Raw genomic sequence first — 21,001 nt, 5'->3', positions numbered from 1 at the left:
ACAAAGAGCAAATAATATCACAAATAGGATCTGATCAGTATAAAACATTTTAAATAAAAATGCATTATTGTTTACATTTAATTGTGATATTTATAATGTTTACCTGCCAATTATTAATTTTAATTTGCACAGTTGAACATGAGTGAAAATAAGAAATGTCAGAAAGTTAATCAGTTTGTTAGTGTGTTAAATAAAGAAATGTTTCAAACATTGAGTGCGTTTACATGCACAGTCTTACGACGATTATGCTTAATAAACTGATAACAGGTGGTGTCATGTAAACGCGTAAATCATTTTTCTTTAATCCGGGAAAGCCCATAAACGGCGTAAGCAAAAACCGATCGGCACAGGTAGTTTTTTTGCTCATTACGCCGAGTTCGCGTGGCATGTAAACCCCTTAACCGGCTTTCTCACGGTTTTGTCCATGTGCGCATGTCTCCGCATATGAAAGATAAACGTCACACGCGGAAGTAAGCGCAAAGTAACGCACAAAAGTCTCCGCTCGACTAAAGCAGTTGGCAGAGAAACTGTTAAAATAGCAGCTCATGTTACATTTGCAGGTTCTGCAGACACGAGAAGAGATACAACAGTACAGCTTAAGACAGATTTGCCGTTGACTTTTTGAACGACTATTGTGTACTATAGGTGGTGACGTCACTGCCTGCGAGAAAACTGATAATTGACCTTTCGCCGGCCCCTCCCCCAAAATGGTCATTGTCCAATCACACATCACAGCAACCGTTACGGTGCGAGCACCTCCGACAAACATTCACGCCTGCAGCGTTTGTGAGCGGTGCATACAATGGATTAAACAGTGTGGACTGGCCCATACGATGGATAAAACATTGTGGACTACCCCATTCAGTTAAATGTGTCGAACATTTACGAAGCATAAATACGTCTGCACAAAGGTAAGGCTTACAGCTAACTAGTTACAGTGTGGTCTAGATCTACTAACTAGAGGCAAGAACACAAATTAGACCAAAGTTAGCGATGATTACCATGAATATAATTGCCAGAATGTTAACCTACTCTCTATGCTAAATTTAATGAATTATTTTGCCAACATTAGTTAACATGTTAGCTAACGCTAGCTACATTAGCTGCTGTTGTGTTGGGACTTTTAGCTCCCCAACTTTATTTTTCGTCAGTTTACGACAAAGTCGAACATAGCGCCCTTAACAATCAACTTTAAATAATTTGTTTTTATCTTTCATGTAGCATTTTATGAACGGAAAACCTACCCCTGAGTTTCCCAATCCTGTAAATGCTGTGCAATTTTATTATATTATACGTTTTATTTATTATATTATCTGTCCTGCAACTTTTAAGACAAAACTATTTCCTATTTGTGAAATCTATCACCATAAATAAAACATTATGATTCTCAAAACGGCTATCCTCAAAACAACAGACAGAGAAATGTTAGTTAGCTTTGAATGGCTTTGAAACAGGAAACTGTAACGCTGAACACGAGCACGAACTTGCACACTACATTAAAACTACAATGAAACATCCGTGCGAAGCTATAAAACTTATTTTTTTAAGAAAATACAGTTTAGATCAAACATAGACAAGCAATATGCTATAAATGTAAGGAAAAGTAAATGACAGCATTAAAATTATAAAAAAAAAACATGTTAGTTCACTGTAGCCTACATTTAAAAAAATTATGTGCATTTATAATCATCATGGGCCCCCCTGCCGCCACAGCTGGAAAAAATCCTAGAGGAAACACTGCGGCCACCAAGTAGTGCCCCGTGAAGTTGTCCTATAACAGACGAATGTTCCAACATGCAAAACGCCGATCCGACCCATCCACCCTACACCCCTCCCCTACAAACGGTTATGTTACAAACCGTCACATTTCACTCACGTCATAACCGTCATCACCAATTCTGAAACCAGCACACCCCTATTTCCAATATCACCAAACATTGGATTCTATCTTTTTGTCAACTTGTTTTCTTTCAGTTAGAACTGGTTTTGTATTTCTTTTTAAAAGTATTAATCATAGGCCTAATTAATCTGAGCTTATGCACCTCAATATTTTAGTAAAAATAGCATGATCTGTGAATAATTTTGGCAATATTAGATAAAACATAAACATTTACAGTGTTCACCATGGCCGTTGTTAGGCCATTCAAGATATAACATTTTATAAATTTGTAATCATACGTGGATCAATTCCCAGAGATCACAGTCATTCAATCCACTGAAGGTTGCTGGGGATAAAACTCTTTACCCGATGTTTCAATCTAATTCTACTGAATCTATTATAGATGCAGAAAGTTATCATCTCATGTTTCTAGTTTATTTTCACCTCATGTTTCTCAATGTTTTTATGATTATTATTCAACCATCAATAATAAAGATTGAAAAATAGACACCAACCTATTTGTTCCTCAGTATCTTCATCCTTTATTCTGCATGGTTGTGGATCTGTCATCTTCTCAAGCTCCTCTTTCACCAGCATCAACATTATGTCATGAAGATTTCAGTTGTCACACATGAAGTGATTTCTCTGTGTGTTTGACTCCAGCATTTATTGGTGGATTGTTGTAGGAGGAGCTTCACTGAAGATCTCAATCACTTTCACTCTATGGGTGTGAACTAGAAATGAAAGAAGAGACATTAAAACATTTAATGTCAGTAAAACATTCACCATCTGTTTCAGACTTTCTAATGTTTCACTTAAGAATGTTTTCTCAAGCATTAATTACAGAATCTGAATTATGTTTGGTGTAGACCTGGGCGATTTTCCTTTTTTTTAATTGATTTCAATAAATGTTTTCATTTTATTTAAATTGAGTGATCAAGGTTTTGAATAAAAGTTATTATCGCATGTCAAAGTGAAATGATGCAGACATCACCTGATTATTGCCGCAGGGTTTTCCTGCATTGAAAATGAATCAGGACTTTTTTAATTGTAAGTATAACAATGAAGTCAACAATACAGAGTCTGAATGAATATACGATTATACAATCAACCAAAAAATGTGTTTTTCTGCACTCACCCCCATGTTCCCAAAGCTACACACAGGTATTTATTTTAACCCTACATAATTAATGACGCCTTTATTCTCCCACGGTCACATGACATACTCTTAACATGGCTCCTACAGACAGATTTTTTCATTAAGAAACACAAACACATAATAAACATTATTATTATTATAATAGTGCTATCATACATTTAGATATCTGATTTACTGGTTGGCTAGCTACTGCATAAACACATTTTAGTATTTGCTAGTTAAACTATAATACCATAGATCAAATATATTTATCCAAGTTTATCATCAAAACTTACTTGACTTGATGTAGTCCTTGGGGTCAAATGCAAATGTGGCTTCTGTGGTAGTCAAGGCCTAGAAAATCTGGGATTGAAAACATTTTTAAGCCTCAGTCATACAATGATAATGAAATGATAACTGTTAATACAATATCAGGGGAAATAACTTGCAATTATAATTTTTGCCCTTTAAAAAAAATATATTTTTTAATGCATAATACAAGGACGGTCAGATGAAGGGTCATGGATGGATGAATGAATATCTATCTATTATAGACAGATATAAAAACAATATCCACCTTTAGTATAGACAGAATTTGATTGAATAATTTGTGTTTAAACTAAATTTTCTAGCAGGTGTTACAACAACGAGTACCCGCCTCCGTTCACAATGAACCCCAACTGAGGTAACGTTTGCACTCATAAATCTTTATATAAAAGGTAAATAAGAACTAAAATAAGAAGTGATAAATACAGATGCAGTTCAGGTAATTTTAAAGTTGTCTGAATATCGCACATCTTCCGTTTTAAGTCCTCGATCTCCACAGTAAACTGGTTCATAATACATGTGTAAAAACACTTATATTGGTATTAAACGTGCTGGACATTACCTCAAAGTACACAACTGTATGAGTCAGGAGATGTTTATGACGCTGTCCGGACAATGAATCCCTGCTCCAGAGAAAACAGTGAGTCCCAGTCAGAAAACTTCATCTCACTGCTAACGGTTAGCGTATTAAGAAATCCTGTCTTCTGTTGAGAAACCAATAAAATTAACGTAGACGGATTAGTTATTTCAATGTACACCGAAGCATTTACACGTAAAGACATTAGACTCTAGTGATGACCGCTTTAAACACTGATTCGAGGCTTCAAAACCTTTACGGATCTTTTGATTCGAATCTTCTTCTTTTGGAGTTTTATGGCGGTTGGTTACCTAACTTATGGTGCACTACCGCCACCTGGTGAACTGGAGTGTTTAGCTTTTACATACAGATTAAAGAGGTATATGACACAGAGTTGTATGTAAAGGCGAACTTGACAAGAAATCAACGATCTTTGATGGCTCAACTGAGAACTGGTATCCTTCCCCTGGCCTTAGAAACTGGTAGGTTCACTCAAACTCCGGAGGAGGACAGACTTTGTGTGAGTTAGGAGAGGTTAAAAATGAAACTCATTTTGTGTTATATTGCCCACGTTATGATGATTTTAGAAATGTACTAATTAGTAAATTGTTTGTTAAAAAGCCTGAAATGTTTTGGATTAGTGATGATGATAAGATGAAATGGTTGTTTAATCATGATGTGTTTAAATTGGCTACTTTTGTTTGTAAAGCGTGGAAGAGGCGACAGACTTGCCTATTCAAAAAGTTCATGTAAGTTGTGCTTACTGTTTGATAATTGTTTTTTTATGCCGGTGCTGGTGTCTTACAAGATTAGGGCTGGGCATACAGTAGTATGCAAGACACAATAATAAAAATTATTCATTCATTCATATAGAGGGTTTTCACAGACGTCATGTTCTGGGCGGTAACCCAGATGCGCGACCATTTTGGAGGCACTCGATGTAAAGAAGAACTGAACGGAGTACAATGGAGTATTGTGCGCTTTGGATACTTTAAGTGAATGGAGACATGTTTAAACAACAGAAAACGCGTCCAAGATGCAAAGGCATATAGGGACATAAAAGGCACGATATTTCGAGAAATTACAATTTATAGACGGTGCAGATCCCTACGAGTTAGCTCCCTCTTCTTGGATTCATGACGACACGCCGATTCTTCCTTCAGTTGAATAATGTCAGCTTTATTTATATAGCAAATTTAAACTAGCCAGTGTCCTACCAAAGTGCTTTACAATAAAATAAGCACACAGTTATACAATAAAAGCAATAATTGTCTTTACCATTTACTATTAAAAATGTTGGTAACACTTTACAATAAGGTTCATTAGTTAACATTAGTTTATGTATTAACTAACATGAACAAACCATGAGCAAAACATTTGTTACAGTATTTATTAATCTTTGGTTATGTTAGTTAATAGAAATAAAGCTTTTAATTGTTTGTTCATGTTAGTTCACAGTGCATTAACTAACGTTAACAAGATTTTAACAAAGTATTAGTGATTGTGGAAATTAACATTAACAAAGATTAATAAATGCTGTACAAGTTCAATATTAGTTCATGTTAATTAATGTTGTTAACTAATGTTAACTAATGAACCTTATTGTAAAGTGTTACCAAAATGTTACTACAATAGAAAATTTGTTATGAGCAATTAAGCATTAAGGCATTGCAAATTTTAGTTGTGTTTAAGTACATTTTGTGCATACACTAAAAGTATACTTTTAAAAAGTACCGGTACATATTATAATACTCTTTCAATAAAGCACAACAAGTAGAAGCATATTGTTTTATACTTTATGTACTTTAATCATATTTCTAATACAATACTCCTTTTCCTAAGCTTTGCCAACCACAATCGCCTCCTCTGATAATTTCTTGCATTCCTTTCCCTGGTTTTTAATAACGTTTGAAAGTCGATAATATTCCAAATGTTTTTCTCAATCTGTCCTATTGGTACAACCTTAAAATCGGCAATAAATAACAATTTCCCTTGACGATATTCGGGATATACATCAGTGCCTGTGCTTTCTTGTGATGTGGAGTGCCTCCAATATGGCGACTTCCGCTCTGATGACGCGTCGTGAAAACCCTCTATAATGGCTGTATTATACTTCTGTTGCTCTAAATTACATTCCAAAAAATATGCTATATTCTATTCTCTCTGTTTGATTACAATGTTGCATGCTTTCTTCAGTGTTGGGAACGTTACTTTAAAAAAGTAATTAGTTATAGTTACTAATTACTTCTCAAAAATAGTAACTGAGTTAGTAACTGCATTACATTATTATAAAAGTAATTAATTACCAGGAAAAGTAATTACTGCGTTACTTAAAAAAAATCTAATATTTCAAATAACTTGAATACCCCTTACAAATAAATATGTTAAATGACTAAAATGAATACTAAAAAGAAATCACTCATTTTTTGGCAGCATGTGACGATTTAAGGTGCTTTATTAGATCAGAATTACTTGCCACAGACGTGGAGAGACTTTTTCTTCATGAGCATAAGTTGCACATTACACAAACATTCTTGCCTTTCACATCAAAAATAGAAAAGTAGTGCTTTATACTTCGTGTTTGCGACCGCTACCTTTGAGCTTGTTGTACTTGCCATCACCCTGTCGCCGGTGTTTTCGGAGTGATTGATGCGCGATGACCGGTCTGCATGTCAGTGCTTTGAGATGGGGCACAGTCAGCAGCAGCACCGCTGCTCGTTGAGAAGAGAAAGCGACGCATATTTTCATGTCAGTCTATAAATGTCTCCAACAACGCCAGAAAAGATAGCTAGACTTGTCCTATATAGTCGCTAAAGTGATAGAAAGTTGCTAAATCTAGCGACAAAGTGACAAAGTTGCTCAGACTATTTTACACTGCTCGCTCAGACTCGGACTGTGCGAGTGGGCGTGCCTGTTTGTGAACTCTGCCTCTGGTTGGCTAACGTTGGAAACTAAGCCAATCACCATCAGCTATGTGGTTCTCCCACCCCCTCTAACACACAGACACACCAATCATCATTAGTTATGTTTCTCCCAACACACACACAAGAGACAACAGTAGGGCTTTTCACACCTGAAATTGTTAACCCTGGGTTATTCTAAACCCAGGGTTAACGGAATCCTGGGTTATTTTTTTCATGTTTCACACTGTTCAAACTTAACCAGGGGTTAAGAGATAACCCTGGGTATTCATAATTTGACGTTTCACACTGTGCATTCCTAAACCCTGGGTCAGGAGTCTCCAACCCAGTTTCAACACACCTGTCTGTAATTATCAAGCCTTGATTAGCTACTTCAGCTGTGTTTAATTAGGGTCATAACATTCTAACCCTGCTTCGTTTCACACTGCATGCGTTTGGCACCACAATGCGGGGTTAACACCACAAATGCGGTGCTAACCCTGCTCCAGAGCAGGGTTTCATAACCCTGGGTAAAAAGAGGTGCTAACACCGCTTTCAAATTACAGGTGTGAAACGCTCCTTAACCCAGGGTTAAAAGCAGGGTTTAGAATGAAGATAACCCAGGGTTAAGCGCAGTGTGAAAACCCCTAGTGTTTGGCTGGGAGAGTGAGCATACGCGGGCGGATATCACTACAGTTAGATTAATTTTGGTAACGCGCAGCATTTTAATGTCAGTAACGTTAACGGCGTTATAACGGGGGAAACAGTTATTTATTTGATTACTCGTTACTGAAAAAAATAACAGAGTTACTAATTACTTATAACACCGTTATTCCCATCACTGGCTTTCTTATTTTAAAAATGGAATTATTTAGTCCAGAATGTCTGATTCGAAGATCGTAATATCTTCTTTCTGTTCTTAACTCTTTCCCCGCCATTGACGAGATATCTCGAGATATCTCGTCAATCAGGAGAAAACGCTTCCCCGCCAATGACGAGTATTTCCGTCTTTCCGCAATACTGCTATTATCCACTAGGTGGCGCCATTCCGCAACTTTTTAAAACCGGAAGTATTGCCCTATGGCAAGCTGCTGCATGTCCCTGTCGGTTTTAAAGATCGCTCTGAATGGGATCTCTATGAAAAGTCCGTCACAAAAATGGAATTATCTCTGCTTTTTGCTCAAAATGTGGTGTTTTTGCAGAAACCTACCCATATTCAAAAACTGATTACAAAAGAACTACTAAAGGTAGGATGAAACGGTTATTTTGCTTGAAAGCAGAGGGACTGTTCTTTCATTTGATATATTGTATGTTTATATATTTGAAGAAGAACATTTTCTGGAAGGCATTAAACTTTTGTGAAAATCATGAAAAAAGCTGGCGCTGGCTGGCAACTTTTTTTTAAAAACGCTGGCGGGGAAAGAGTTAAATGCACTTTTTCCATTTCCAACAAGTAGATAAATGCTATTAAGATGTCTGCTCTTGCTATCAATATTCCCCCTGCTGAAAAACACAATAAAACCATTATAGAAAATTCTAATGGTATCCATTAAAATACTAATAGGAACCATTAGTTTTTACCATTAAAACCACTACACTGTGGTTGATTCAAAAGGCTCAAAGGTCCTAAATATCTCAGATGCCTTAGACCAATCAGGAAGCGCAACGTCATCAGAGCGTCACACAGAAAGAGGAAGAAACTGTTCTAAGAGAAAAAGCAGGTGCTGCACGTGAGAAACTTATCGCGTGCAAACCAACTAATGTAAGCTTCATTTAATCTAACTTCAAGTGTGTATTGAGTTGCTGTGTGCGTACATGCAAAAAAAAAAACACACACAAGTTTGTAATTCAACAAAGTCTTCAGTAAAGCAAGAAAACCTTTACTATGTCCTGTAGTGCTTCTTTTCACAACTAAGCATCTCATTCAGTTCTGACCGACTGCCTGCTGCTTTCCGCACCTATAACTATTCACTACATTCCGAACCCTACATTTCAGTGGTGTATTTTGGGCCATATTCTATCAGAACCAATACATAGAACCAATACATACCATTAGAGACCAACAAAAACCAATACACTGTAGTGAGAACCAATAAAATTCCCAATAAAACCAATAGAATTCCTGTGATGGTGTCTATTGTTTTTTTAGCAGGGCATGCTTCTTGCCATTTATTGTCGTAATTTGTCGTAAATTTTCTTTGGGGGGGCGCGAAGGAATGCACTGTACACAATGGGGGCCGCACACTGAAAAAGTTTGAGAACCACTGTTATAGGGGTACATCATTAGCATTTGGAAATGAGTACAAAGAGTGAGAATGGCCATTTACATGGGTATTCTTGCTTTAGATCTCAAAGGGTACAGCATTAGCAGGGATGGGGAAACAGATTTCACACTGTATAAAAATGTTAAGACCGACTTTGTTCAGGGTTCACTCCAACTCCAATGAACCCTGAGTGCTTCATGTACTTTGCTACTGCTTCGATTTTTTGATTGAGACCTTCAACGTCCTCTTAATTTTTTCTTACAGCATGCATATCATACGCCAGTCCTTCCCATTCACTTTAATGGTGCCTCTCTTTTTGACATTTTATTTATTGGTTTCTCTATTTTTTTCTATTTTTTAAACCATTTTCGCTTGGGTTTAGGGTTGGAACAACTTCTTGTTATATAAAAATGACATCCTAATCCAAATCCCAATTCTAATCCCAGCTCTAAAGGACCATGGCTTAAATATAGACAAAAACATGGAGAAACCTGTATATTAAATAACTTCCTTCAGCAAATCTGAAATCTAACCCTAAACCCAAGCAAAAATGGTTTTAAAAAAACTGAATTTTTTTTAGAAACCAATAAAGAAAACGACAAAAAAATATGCACCGTTTAAGTGAATGGGAAGGATTGTCGTATCATATGCATGCCAAATTGGCCTATGTATTTCACAATTTTCACACTTCATGCTATTTATACGCATCTACACGAGACAGTTTTTCTGCCTGATATTGCATTGAAATGTAGGGATATTCACTGCAGAAACAGTTCTCGTAGAATCTTTAGAACCATCTGTATGTATACAGGTGCTGGTCATAGATCTCTTGTAGGTCTTGATGTTGATATCCCTTAATGCATACTTGAGGCACCCATGAGACTCTGTGGGATAGTCAATTGAGTGACCCTCTGCCACACTACTCCTCAGTGTCATGATTTCGGTCTTATTGGCTGCTTTGTTTCACTATGTATTGTGTTTTGACAACTCCACACGTGCGAGCCTGCCACCTGGTGATCTCATTATCTGTCAGAAAGTCAATGTAGTAACTGGGAACTAATGTTCTTTAGATGTTTCCTAGAGGGAACGTTTTTGAGTGTTGCACGCTGGTAAAGACGGCTGTCAATCTTTATATATGCTGCTGTTAACGTTCTGTAATATGTACATATAATACAAGTAAGTTAAATAGAGTTGTATGCTGTTACATGTTATATTATATTCCGATTATGTTAATTGTAATGTTTATATTGATCGCGGTGTTCAGTATAATCTGTTATTAGCGGCCGCAATTTTGCCGCGATGTTTATGCTAATTCATTGTTGTAATGCTAGCGCTACATGTAACGGTCACAAACATGTTTAGTTATTTAATTATTAATATAAGCACCCATTACGTGTACTTTTATGGTATTGTTGACCATATTGTCTCAGGAACATTTCTGTTACATATATTTGTGTTTATATATTTCTACTGATAATACCATTTGGTTTTATGGTTTATATTTGTTAGGTAATATTAATCTGATGGTGATTATTTGTAATTATGTTCTTTGTAGACCATTACATTACATTACATTGATATGAGCAGCATACACAGATGTTGGACCATCAATAAATGTCTCATTCTAAAGACTTTCCTCCTCTCCTGATTCTCTAACCGGAATCTGGTCCATATTTGGCCGCCTCAATCAGCTGTTATTAAAATGTAGTGAGGTTTGCTACATTAATTTGGTATTTGAGCTTTGAGGTTTGCTACATTAATTTGGTCCTTCGAGCCGGATTGAGAGCAACATCAAACCAGTATGGACCCAACAGTAAGTGACACAGAGACAATGGATAGACCTCGCCGTAAGACTAATTTGCCGTCTCACCTGGCTGATTATGAGGTTGATTACCCACCAGCAGCAGACCATCCTCCTAAAGCTTCATTGCCAGGTTCCAGTCAACCTAGAAGCAGCTCGAGGAAAACGTCTCATAGCGGTAACAGCTCTCATTCCCGGACCAGTAGGCGTTCTATTACCTCCACTGGCGTTTATCTTCCACCAGAACTCTCAAGTGTCCAGACCGCTGTTTTGGAGGAAAAGATTAAACAGAGACAGTTTGATAGTCTTAAGCAGCAAATACAGGAGGAATCACTCGCTGACATGGAATATCAGCGGCTGCAGACACAAGCTAAGGAAGCTCAGCGTGTTCAGGAGGAGGCTCTAGCAGCTAAGGAGGCTTTGTCCAAACATCTGGAGAGACAACGAAAACTGCAACAAGCAGAGACTGAATTAGAGGTAGCGAAGCTTGTATCTTCTATGCTTTCTATAGACTCTGGTTCAGCCACCCCGGTGCCTTCAAGCTCACCAGCCAGCCCTTTACCTCCATCTCAATACAATCAGAGTAGTCCAGTCATGAGTCCATCACATAGCTCTTTGTCTAAGCAGCCCTTTCCTCAGTCATCAGTAGTGACTTCATCCATGCAGCCTTTCTCAGCTGATCAGATACTGCTGGATGATGACTCGCAGCCGTCACTAAGACCACCGGAGTAGACATTACCTACCACTGAATCCGTGAGTGTTTCCTTACCTCCAGTGCTTCACTTACCACAATCAGTGTCAGTCTCTACTAGTGCTGCCTCATGATTAGTCGCGACTAATCGTTTGCAGAATAAAAGTTTTTGTTTACACAATACATGTGGGTGCACTGTGTATAATAACTATGTATAAATACACATACAGACATGCATGTATATAATTAAGAAACATTTGCATGTGTATATACATATTTATATTTATATATAATCTATATTATATATAAATATAAATATTTATTATATAAATATATTTTTTTCTTAAAATTATACATTTATGTGTTTGTATTTATATGAACATAATTATTATACACAGTACACACACATCCATCATGTAAACAAAAACTTTTATTCTGCAAATGATTAGTCGCGACTAATCGTGAGGCAGCACTAGTCTCTACAGTATCACAGACTGCCAGCATAACTGAGCCATTACGCTCTGTGATGTCATCATCGTATGTGGTACCTCAACCTCTCTCAGTAGCCACCGTTATGTCCAATACTGCACACTCCTTGAGTATGAGCATGCCGTCTGTGCCACAGCAGTCTACCACTGCCGCACTGCCGATGTCTACACGTCCATATATGATACCGCAGACATTTCCTCCTCCAGTGACTACATATGCCCGTCAGCTGCAACTTCCATTTACCAGCCAGCAGGCATCAGCCAGGCCACCTAATGCTAGCTTTACTCAGCCACCCGCATTGCCGCATCTTCCCTATGCACATTCGGCATAACCTGATACAGAGTTACTGTTTGCTTCTGCTTATGGCATTCCACAACCTAAGCTACCAGTGTTTGAAAGTGGTAATGAGAGTGACTTCGCCTTGTTAAAATTAGGACTGGACAATTTGTTAAGTAGTCACAGCTATCTTAGTGAGCAGTACAAATACCATGTCTTGTTAAGCCATTGGAAACTTCCTAGTGCTCAGCAGCTGGCTAAAGCCTACATGTATCATTCACATCCATACTCTGCTGCGTTGCAGGCACTTCAGGACAAGTATGGACAGCCAAGACAACTTGTGCAGTCAGAGCTGGGTGCTATCATGAACAGTCCACCACTAAGATTGGGCGATGCTAATGCTTTTGATTCCTTTGCCTTATCGGTACAATCGTTGGTAGGTATGCTGAGGACTCTTGAAGGCCAGAATGGTTCTGAGCTCATGTGTGGCTCTCACGTGGATCGTCTGCTCAGCAAGTTGCCACCTGCCTATCGTGATGGCTTTGTTGAATACTGTCTAAGCAAAGGTATTCTCCAGACAGGCACAGACAAAACCTATACACTTCCAGATCTGGCTGTTTGGCTCGAGATTAAATCCCAAGCGAAGCGAATTTCCAGCCGAGCTGCAGCACTGTTCCATTGTGACTCACCCAAGTCCTATGCTAAATCCACGACTTTTGCTCGTCCAAAGGAGAGATTTACACCTGTTCTCTTGACCAGTGAGAGAGGCACGAAGGGCCCTGATGCTGCAACACAGAAGTCTAGCTCAAAGTCAAAGCCCAGGCCGTATTGTCCTCATTGTGTAATAGTAGGGACCATTACCTAAATACCTGTGAACAGTTTAAGAAACTGACTACAGCTCAAGTTATCGCTTGGATTAAAGAGGGAAAGCGCTGTTGGAGATGTGGCCGGAATCATGCAGTGAAGGTCTGCAACCTCAAGCGTCCATGTGGTGTTTGTAAAGAGTTACATCTCACCGTTCTGCACGATTCTGTCAATGATACTTCCAGGGCCGTACTCATGGTCAGTCTGCCACCTACCAGAATATACTTTGACCGTCCTAACCGTTCACCCAAGGTTATGTTGAAAGTAGTCAAAGTTCTTCTTCACAATGGTCGACGAACTATGGAAACCCACGCAGTTCTTGATGACGGGTCTGAGAGAACGATAGTGCTTCAGCCAGTAATGGAGCAGCTGAAGTTAAATGGTACTCCAGAATTGCTCCCATTGCAGACAATTCACCAGTGTCACACAGAACTTAACGGGTCATCTGTGTCTTTTGAGGTGTCATCAGTATCCAAGCCAATGAAGAAGTTTGCTATACATAATGCATTCACTGCCACCGGTTTGTGTCTAGCAGAGCACAACTACCCAGTGGCTGCTCTCCAGAAGGCTTATCGACACCTAAAGGACCTTCCACTGCCTCCTATGGACAGAGTGAAACCGCTGCTTCTTATCGGGTCTGATATGCCGCATCTCCTGACACCAGTTCAGCCCATTTGTAAAGGCCCCATAGGAGGACCCATTGCTGTGCATACACCGTTAGGATGGTCTCTCCAAGGCCCGATGAGTCCCATGCAGCCCTCACGTGGAAGTCAGCAGTGTCTTCACATTACGACAGTTTCAAATCGTGACGATCTGATCCAGCATGTGGAAAGACTCTGGCAAGTTGACACTCTTCCATACAATACCAAGATGGTTACAAGGTCCAAACAGGACAAAGAGGCTTACACTTTACTGCAGAATGCTACCATCAGGGTGACTGTGGATGGTATACAACGTTATGCTACACCACTGCTGAGACGAACCCCCCTAAACTTACTCCATGCAGATAAAACAGCTGTTCTTCCTAGTTTGCGCCGTATTGAGCGCAGACTGGCACGGGATCCTGAGAAGGCTAAAGTTTACTGCAATGAGATCACTAAGTTGGAGTCAGCCGGGTATGTGTCTGAGATAACTGCAGAGGAAGCAGACCAGAGTGCAGAGTCTTGGTTCATACCGCACCACATGGTGCAACACAATGGTAAAGACAGAATTGTCTTCAATTGCTCCTTCCAACATCAGGGACAGTCCTTAAATGAACAGCTGCTACCAGGACCAACTTTGGGACCATCCTTACTAGGTGTCCTCCTGAGATTTCGCCAACACACCGTTGCTATTAGCGGGGACATCAAAGGTATGTTCCACCAAGTCCGTTTGCTGCCTGGGGACAAATCCGTATTGCGTTTCCTTTGGAGAGACATGCGCAGGGAGGCAGAACCTGATATATATGAGTGGCAGGTTCTTCCGTTCGGCACCACCTGCAGCCCCTGTTGCGCAATTCATGCCCTTCAACATCACGTCCAAGCACATAAAGATACTATGGCCAACTCAGTGGATATTGTGGAGCATTCATTCTACGTGGATAACTGCCTTCACAGTGTACCATCGACGAGTGAAGCTAAAGAGATAGTGGATGGGTTGCGCCAAAGGGGGCTTTGAGATTAGTCAGTGGGCGTGCAACGTGCCTACGGTAACCCAACACCTACCTACAGAAGCCATGTCATCGACTAGCGAACGTTGGTTAGCCCAAAGCAGTACTGACCTTCAGGAACTCACTCTTGGTCTGCGGTGGAATTGCATAAGTGACACCTTGGGGTACAATTTACGTTCTGTGGAAACTGTTGAGCCTACCATGAGGAACATATATAAAACTTTGGCGAGCCAGTATGACCCTTTGGGGTTCATTACACCGTTCACTACAAGGGCCAAGGTTATTATCCAAGACCTCTGGAAGCACAACCTCGGTTGGGACGACCCCATAGAACCATTACCTTTGAGAGAGAAGTGGCTTACCTGGGTAGGAGAACTCCCAACTCTTGTAAAGCTTCAGTTCCCTCGAGCATACACCCCAGTCTCAGCTGACCACCCTTCTGTCACCCGAGAGCTTCATGTCTTTAGTGATGCGTCGGAAAGGGCATACGGTTCGGTGGCATACTTACGCACCACAGACCATCAAGGACAAGTTATTCTTACCTTCGTCTTAGCCAGGTCTAGAGTAGCACCTCGGAAATGTCTGTCTATGCCTCGTTTGGAGCTGTGTGCTGCCCTTACCGGTGCACAGTTGGCGAAGGTGCTCCAAACAGAGTTGACCATACCCATCCATAAGGTCACTTTCTGGTCTGACTCTACCACTGTGTTGTACTGGTTGACATTTGAATCTTGCCACTACAATGTGTTTGTAGGAACGCGCGTGGCAGAGATCCAGACTCTAACAGAGATGGCTGAATGGAGGTACGTGGATTCGCGTAACAACCCTGCCGACCACATTACACGGGGTCTTACACTTACCGACTTAGCAGGCCCGCATTAGTGGAGCTCAGGTCCAGCCTTCCTTGTTCAGCCACCTGACCAATGGCCATCAATGCCCAAATGTGAATGTGAACCTGACAGCAGTGAACTAAAGAAATCTGTCTTTGTGGAATCTGTTTCAGCACCTAATAGTTCGCTTCCCCCAGATCCAAGCCAATTCCACACATGGCAAGAGCTCGTTAAGGCCACAGTCAGATCCCTGCATGGGGCGGCTAGCACCAACACTGACCCTTCTATGGAGGCTTCCGAATATATTAAAGCGGAAAAGCTGCTTCTGTCACAAGCTCAAATAGACTCCTTTCCTATTGAGGTTAGAGCTTTGAAGGGCGGACATCCTATTCCACATAACAGTCGCTTAGGCTCACTTGCCCCTGAATATGATGATGCCACTGGTCTTGTTAGAGTCGGTGGACGGCTACGACGTGCTAGTGAACTTGATTTAGAGGCCATACACCCAATTGTGTTAGACCCTAGCCATCATATCACTAAGTTGCTGATAAAGGACACAGATCACCGACTCCTTCACCCTGGCTCAGAAAGGGTTCTAGCAGAACTGCGCTGACAGTATTGGGTACTTCGAGGCCGAGAAGCAGTTCGTAAACACCAGCATACTTGTCAAGACTGTCAGTTGTGGCGGGCCAAGCCTCAAACCCCACGTTTGGCGGATCTACCCCCTGCAGGTTAAATCTGTACAAACCACCTTTTTATTCTACTGGTGTAGACTGCTTTGGTCCATTCGCAGTCAAAATTGGACGCCGCCAAGAGAAAAGGTGGGGGATTATCTACAAATGTCTAACGACACGGTGTGTGCATCTGGATCTATTGGAGCATATGGACAGTGATGCTTTTCTGCTCTCTCTGCGGCGTTTCATAGCCCGCCGTGGCAAGCCTATGGAACTGTTGTGGGACAATGGCACCAACTTTGTTGGAGGTGATCGGGAGTTAAGGGAGTCCTTTGAATCTATGTCTGCAACACTACAGGAACAGCTAGCGGAGCAGAAAATCCGATTTCGCCATAACCCACCGATTGCTCCTCACTTTGGGGGTACCTGGGAGCGCAAGATAAAATCAGTTAAAGCAGCACTACGTGTGATCCTCCGAGAGCAGTCCGTGCCGAAACCAGTACTTCAGACCCTACTGGTAGAAGTTGAAGGCATCTTGAACTCCAAGCCACTCGGTTACGTATCCTCGGATGTTGCTGACGTAGACCCTGTGACTCCGAACTTCCTACTTATGGGTCGTCGAGATGCGTCTCTACCTCAGGTTTTGTATGACCCTAACAACCTGCTTGGAAGACGGAGATGGCGACATAGCCAGGTGCTGGCTGATTGTTTCTGGGCTGCCTTTATTTGTCAATACCTCCCAGGTATGCAGGGACATCCCAAGTGGAAGACAGATGGCATAGAACTGAAAGTAGGGCAAGTCGTACTTGTTGTCGACCCACAACTTCCACGTTCACTCTGGCCTGTAGGAACAGTTACAGAGACCTTACCTGGAGCTGATGGTAGAATCCGTATTGCCAGGGTCAATGTTAAGGACAAAGTTTATACTCGCCCAGTTGTGCGATTAATCCCACTGCCTCACCTTGAGGACAATGACACGAGCTCCACCAACAGACTTTCTTAGTGTTCAATTATTTTGACAGATAATTGGGGGCGGCTGTGTCAGAAAGTCAATGTAGTAACTGGGAACTAATGTTCTTTAGATGTTTCCTAGAGGGAACGTTTGAGTGTTGCACGCTGGTGAAGACGGCTGTCAGTCTTTGTATATGCTGCTGTTAACGTTCTGTAATGTGTACATATAATACAAGTAAGTTAAAGAGAGTTGTATGCTATTACATGTTATATTATATCCAGATTATGTTAATTGTAATGTTTATATTGATCGCGGTGTTCAGTATAATCGGTTATTAGCGGCCGCAATTTTGCCGCAATGTTTATGCTAATTCATTATTGTAATGCTAGCGCTACATGTAACGGTCACAAACATGTTTAGTTATTTAATTATTAATATAAGCACCCATTAAGTGTCCTTTTATGGTATTGTTGAGCATATTATCTCATGAATATTTCAGTTACACATATTTGTGTTTATATATTTCTACTGATAATACCATTTGGTGTTATGGTTTATATTTTAGGTAATATTAATCTGATGGTGATTATTTGTAATTATGTTCTTTGTTTCTTTGTAGACCATTACATTACATTACATTGATATGAGCAGCATACACAGATGTTGGACCATCAATAAATGTCTCCTTCTAAAGACTTTCCTCATCTCCTGATTCTCTAACCGGAATCTGGTCCATATTTGGCCGCCTCAATCAGCCGTTATTATAATGTGGTGAGGTTTGCTACATTATCTCTGGCTATACTCACCGGCGTCATACATCTGATCCTTATTATTGCCCAATCCGGTTTGATTTAAATTCCCCTCATTTCCTCTGTTCTTTGCACGTTCATCTTAGTATGTTCATGCTCGCTAGCATTGTCTAGTTCTTGTCTTGTCAAGCTTAGTAGTTTACATAATTATATCTGTGCTTTCTGCTGCCTTTGCCCCTTCATATTCCCCGTCCCGGCGTCACTCTATTGTGGATTAGTTTCCAGTCTTCACCCTCCATCTCTGCTGGACTATTTATCATCACTGCTGTCTGGTCTCCCCGACTGGTGTGGCAACAGTCGAGTATTGCACTTCCTACATCAGTGGTTTCTCCGTGCGCTGTCCTAGGGCTTGTGCTGACCAGCAGCCGAGCGCTGTCCAGCGCTTTCATCAGCTGAAGACCCCGCCAGCTAACTTCTCTCTCTCTCTCTGTGCCCCGCCAGGAATCTCTCTCTTTGCCCGCCAGGATTACGTCTCTGTGCCCCGCCAGGAATCTCTCTCTTTGCCCGCCAGGATTACATCTCTGTGTTTACGTATCTGTGGTTGTCCTACAGCCCGGCTGTATTTCCCACATTGTGACTTTCCAGAGGAGATCGCTGTGGTCCGCCTGGCTAGTGTTTCTCTGTCCATCTCTTCATCACACGCTCGGACACTGAGAGTTTTCTATTATTCATTTTTATCTGATGATATTGAGTGTTTTTCTATTTTGCATATATTGAATTAAAACCCTCTGCGCTGGGATTCCTGTGTTGTGTGATTCCTAACACTCAGCCCTTTAATCTCCTGAAGATGCTCCTTTCTTGTAACTCGGTGCATAAACCCTTGACTTAACCTAAATCTCTCAATCTCACCACAACCCGACCATATACACGCCAACCCGTTTGACTAAGGCCAGAAACCCCACTGTCGTCATTAATGCAGATTCAGTGGCAAACGATTCTATTTGCCGCAATACACAAGAAAATGCCAAAATCTCACCGCAACCAGACCACACACACATTTATTAAAAAAGTACAAAATTTTGTACAACATGAAGTAAACACGTAAAAAATCTAAGGCAGTGATTCAGTATTAAGATTCTATAGAATATGTGATTTAAGTAATGAAACTTAACTTTAACATCAGTTAAAACAATAACAACAAATAACAAACTTCATATGAATTATATAGAGACAGAAAAATGGCAGATATATATCCAAAGGGAATATTTCATGTTTGACCATCAGACACTGAAGGGCAGAGCCAGCAGGAAATTTCAGAATGATTTGCAGAGATGAATCTGCCCTCGGCGGTGTACACGGCACTGACTGCCCACTGATCAACTTGAACTCAAATATTCAAAATTGTCAGAGGAAATTGTAATATCTTTACTAACTGACCACAGATTTGAAGTTCTGGAAAACTTGGCTGATTCCACACAAGTCACCTCCTGATGTATCCTCGATCAAATGAGCGGATCAAAAACACATCTGATGATGTTATTTGAACTTAGCATGATGCAAACTTGAGATTGGAACAGTACTTGGGTCGCGACTGATGACATTTCAGAAGTCCACAAGAACACAAGTACAGACATCTTGGCCTTTTGTGCGCATGTAGACTTTTAGTAAAGATCCTCCAGACAGTTTTATTAATAAGACCTCAGCTGATTTCTAAATGTTGTTCCCATATCCACACTGTTGACACATGAATGGTTTCTATCGAGTGTGGATTCTCATGTGTGTGTTAAGGTAAGATTTTGTTTTGAAACTCTTTTCACAATCATGGCATGTGAACGGTCTCTCTCCAGTGTGAGTTCTTGTGTGAACCTTAAGGTTACTTTCAACAGAGAAACTCTTTCCACACTGCTGACAAGTGTAAGGTTTCTCTCCAGTGTGAGACCTCATGTGTATCTTAAGTTCACATGCAGTTATAAAACTCTTTTTACACTCATGGCATGGGAACGGTTTCTCTCCAGTGTGAATTCTTGCATGAATCTTAAGGTTTCCTTCAACAGAAAAACTCTTACCACATTGATGACAAATGTAAGGTTTCTCTCCTGTGTGAGACCTCATGTGTTTCTTAAGTTCACCTGCAGTTCTGAAACTCTTTTTACACTCATGGCATGTGTAAGGTTTCTCTCCAGTGTGAATCCTTGTGTGTATCTTAAGGGTACTTTCAGCAAAGAAACTCTTTCCACATTGATGACAAGTGTAAGGTTTCTCTCCAGTGTGAGTCCTTATGTGTGTCTTAAGTTCACCTGCAGTTGTAAAACTCTTTCCACAGTGATGGCACACATGTGGTTTCTCTCCAGTGTGAATCCTCATGTGTAAATTTAGGTTAGCTTTTGTTCTGAAACTCTTTCCACACTGTTGACATGTGAAAGGTTTTTCTCCAGTGTGAGTCATCATGTGTTTCTTAAGTTTACCTGCAGTTATAAAACTCTTTCCACACTGATGGCACAAGTGTGGTTTCTCTCCGGTGTGAATCCTCATGTGTGCGTTAAGGTTAGCTTTTGTTCTAAAACTCTTTCCACACTGTTGACATGTGAAAGGTTTCTCCTCACTGTGAGTCCTTTTGTGATCTGTAAGGTTATCTTTTCTTCTAAAACTCTTTCCACACTGTTGACAAGTGAAAGGTTTCTCCTCACTGTGAGTCCTCTTGTGATCTTCAGGGCGTTCATCTTCACTGAAACTATTTTCACACTTTATGTCTTCTGTCTTCAGAGTTTCTCTCTGTGAAACATTATGGTTTATTTTTACAATCTGATGTTTCTCATCCACTTCAGCTTGACTCTCCTCTTTCACTCCCATCATATCTAAAATGAAGACAGTAAATAGTTAATATTGATAAATCAGAGTGACAAAACACATTTGAGATGTCATGTATTCATGTTATATTTAATGTG

At 40.4% G+C, this 21,001-nt stretch overlaps 1 long non-coding RNA gene and 2 pseudogenes across 1 annotated transcript; 1 reads left to right on the top strand and 2 right to left on the bottom strand.

Moving 5' to 3' along the window:
- The window catches only part of LOC141350776 (uncharacterized), a 381,966-nt pseudogene that overhangs the window by 247,177 nt on the left and 113,788 nt on the right, over nt 1-21,001 (bottom strand).
- LOC141350795 (uncharacterized) lies at nt 9,967-11,308 on the top strand. Its single transcript, XR_012358910.1, has 3 exons — nt 9,967-10,261; nt 10,641-10,797; nt 10,832-11,308. It is a non-coding gene; the product is annotated as an uncharacterized lncRNA (long non-coding RNA).
- The window catches only part of LOC129422643 (uncharacterized), a 29,766-nt pseudogene continuing 27,853 nt past the window's right edge, over nt 19,089-21,001 (bottom strand).

This window comes from Misgurnus anguillicaudatus, chromosome 19, assembly GCF_027580225.2.
Source record: "Misgurnus anguillicaudatus chromosome 19, ASM2758022v2, whole genome shotgun sequence".
NCBI lineage: Eukaryota > Metazoa > Chordata > Actinopteri > Cypriniformes > Cobitidae > Misgurnus > Misgurnus anguillicaudatus.
This window is presented reverse-complemented; position numbering and strand designations above follow the sequence as displayed.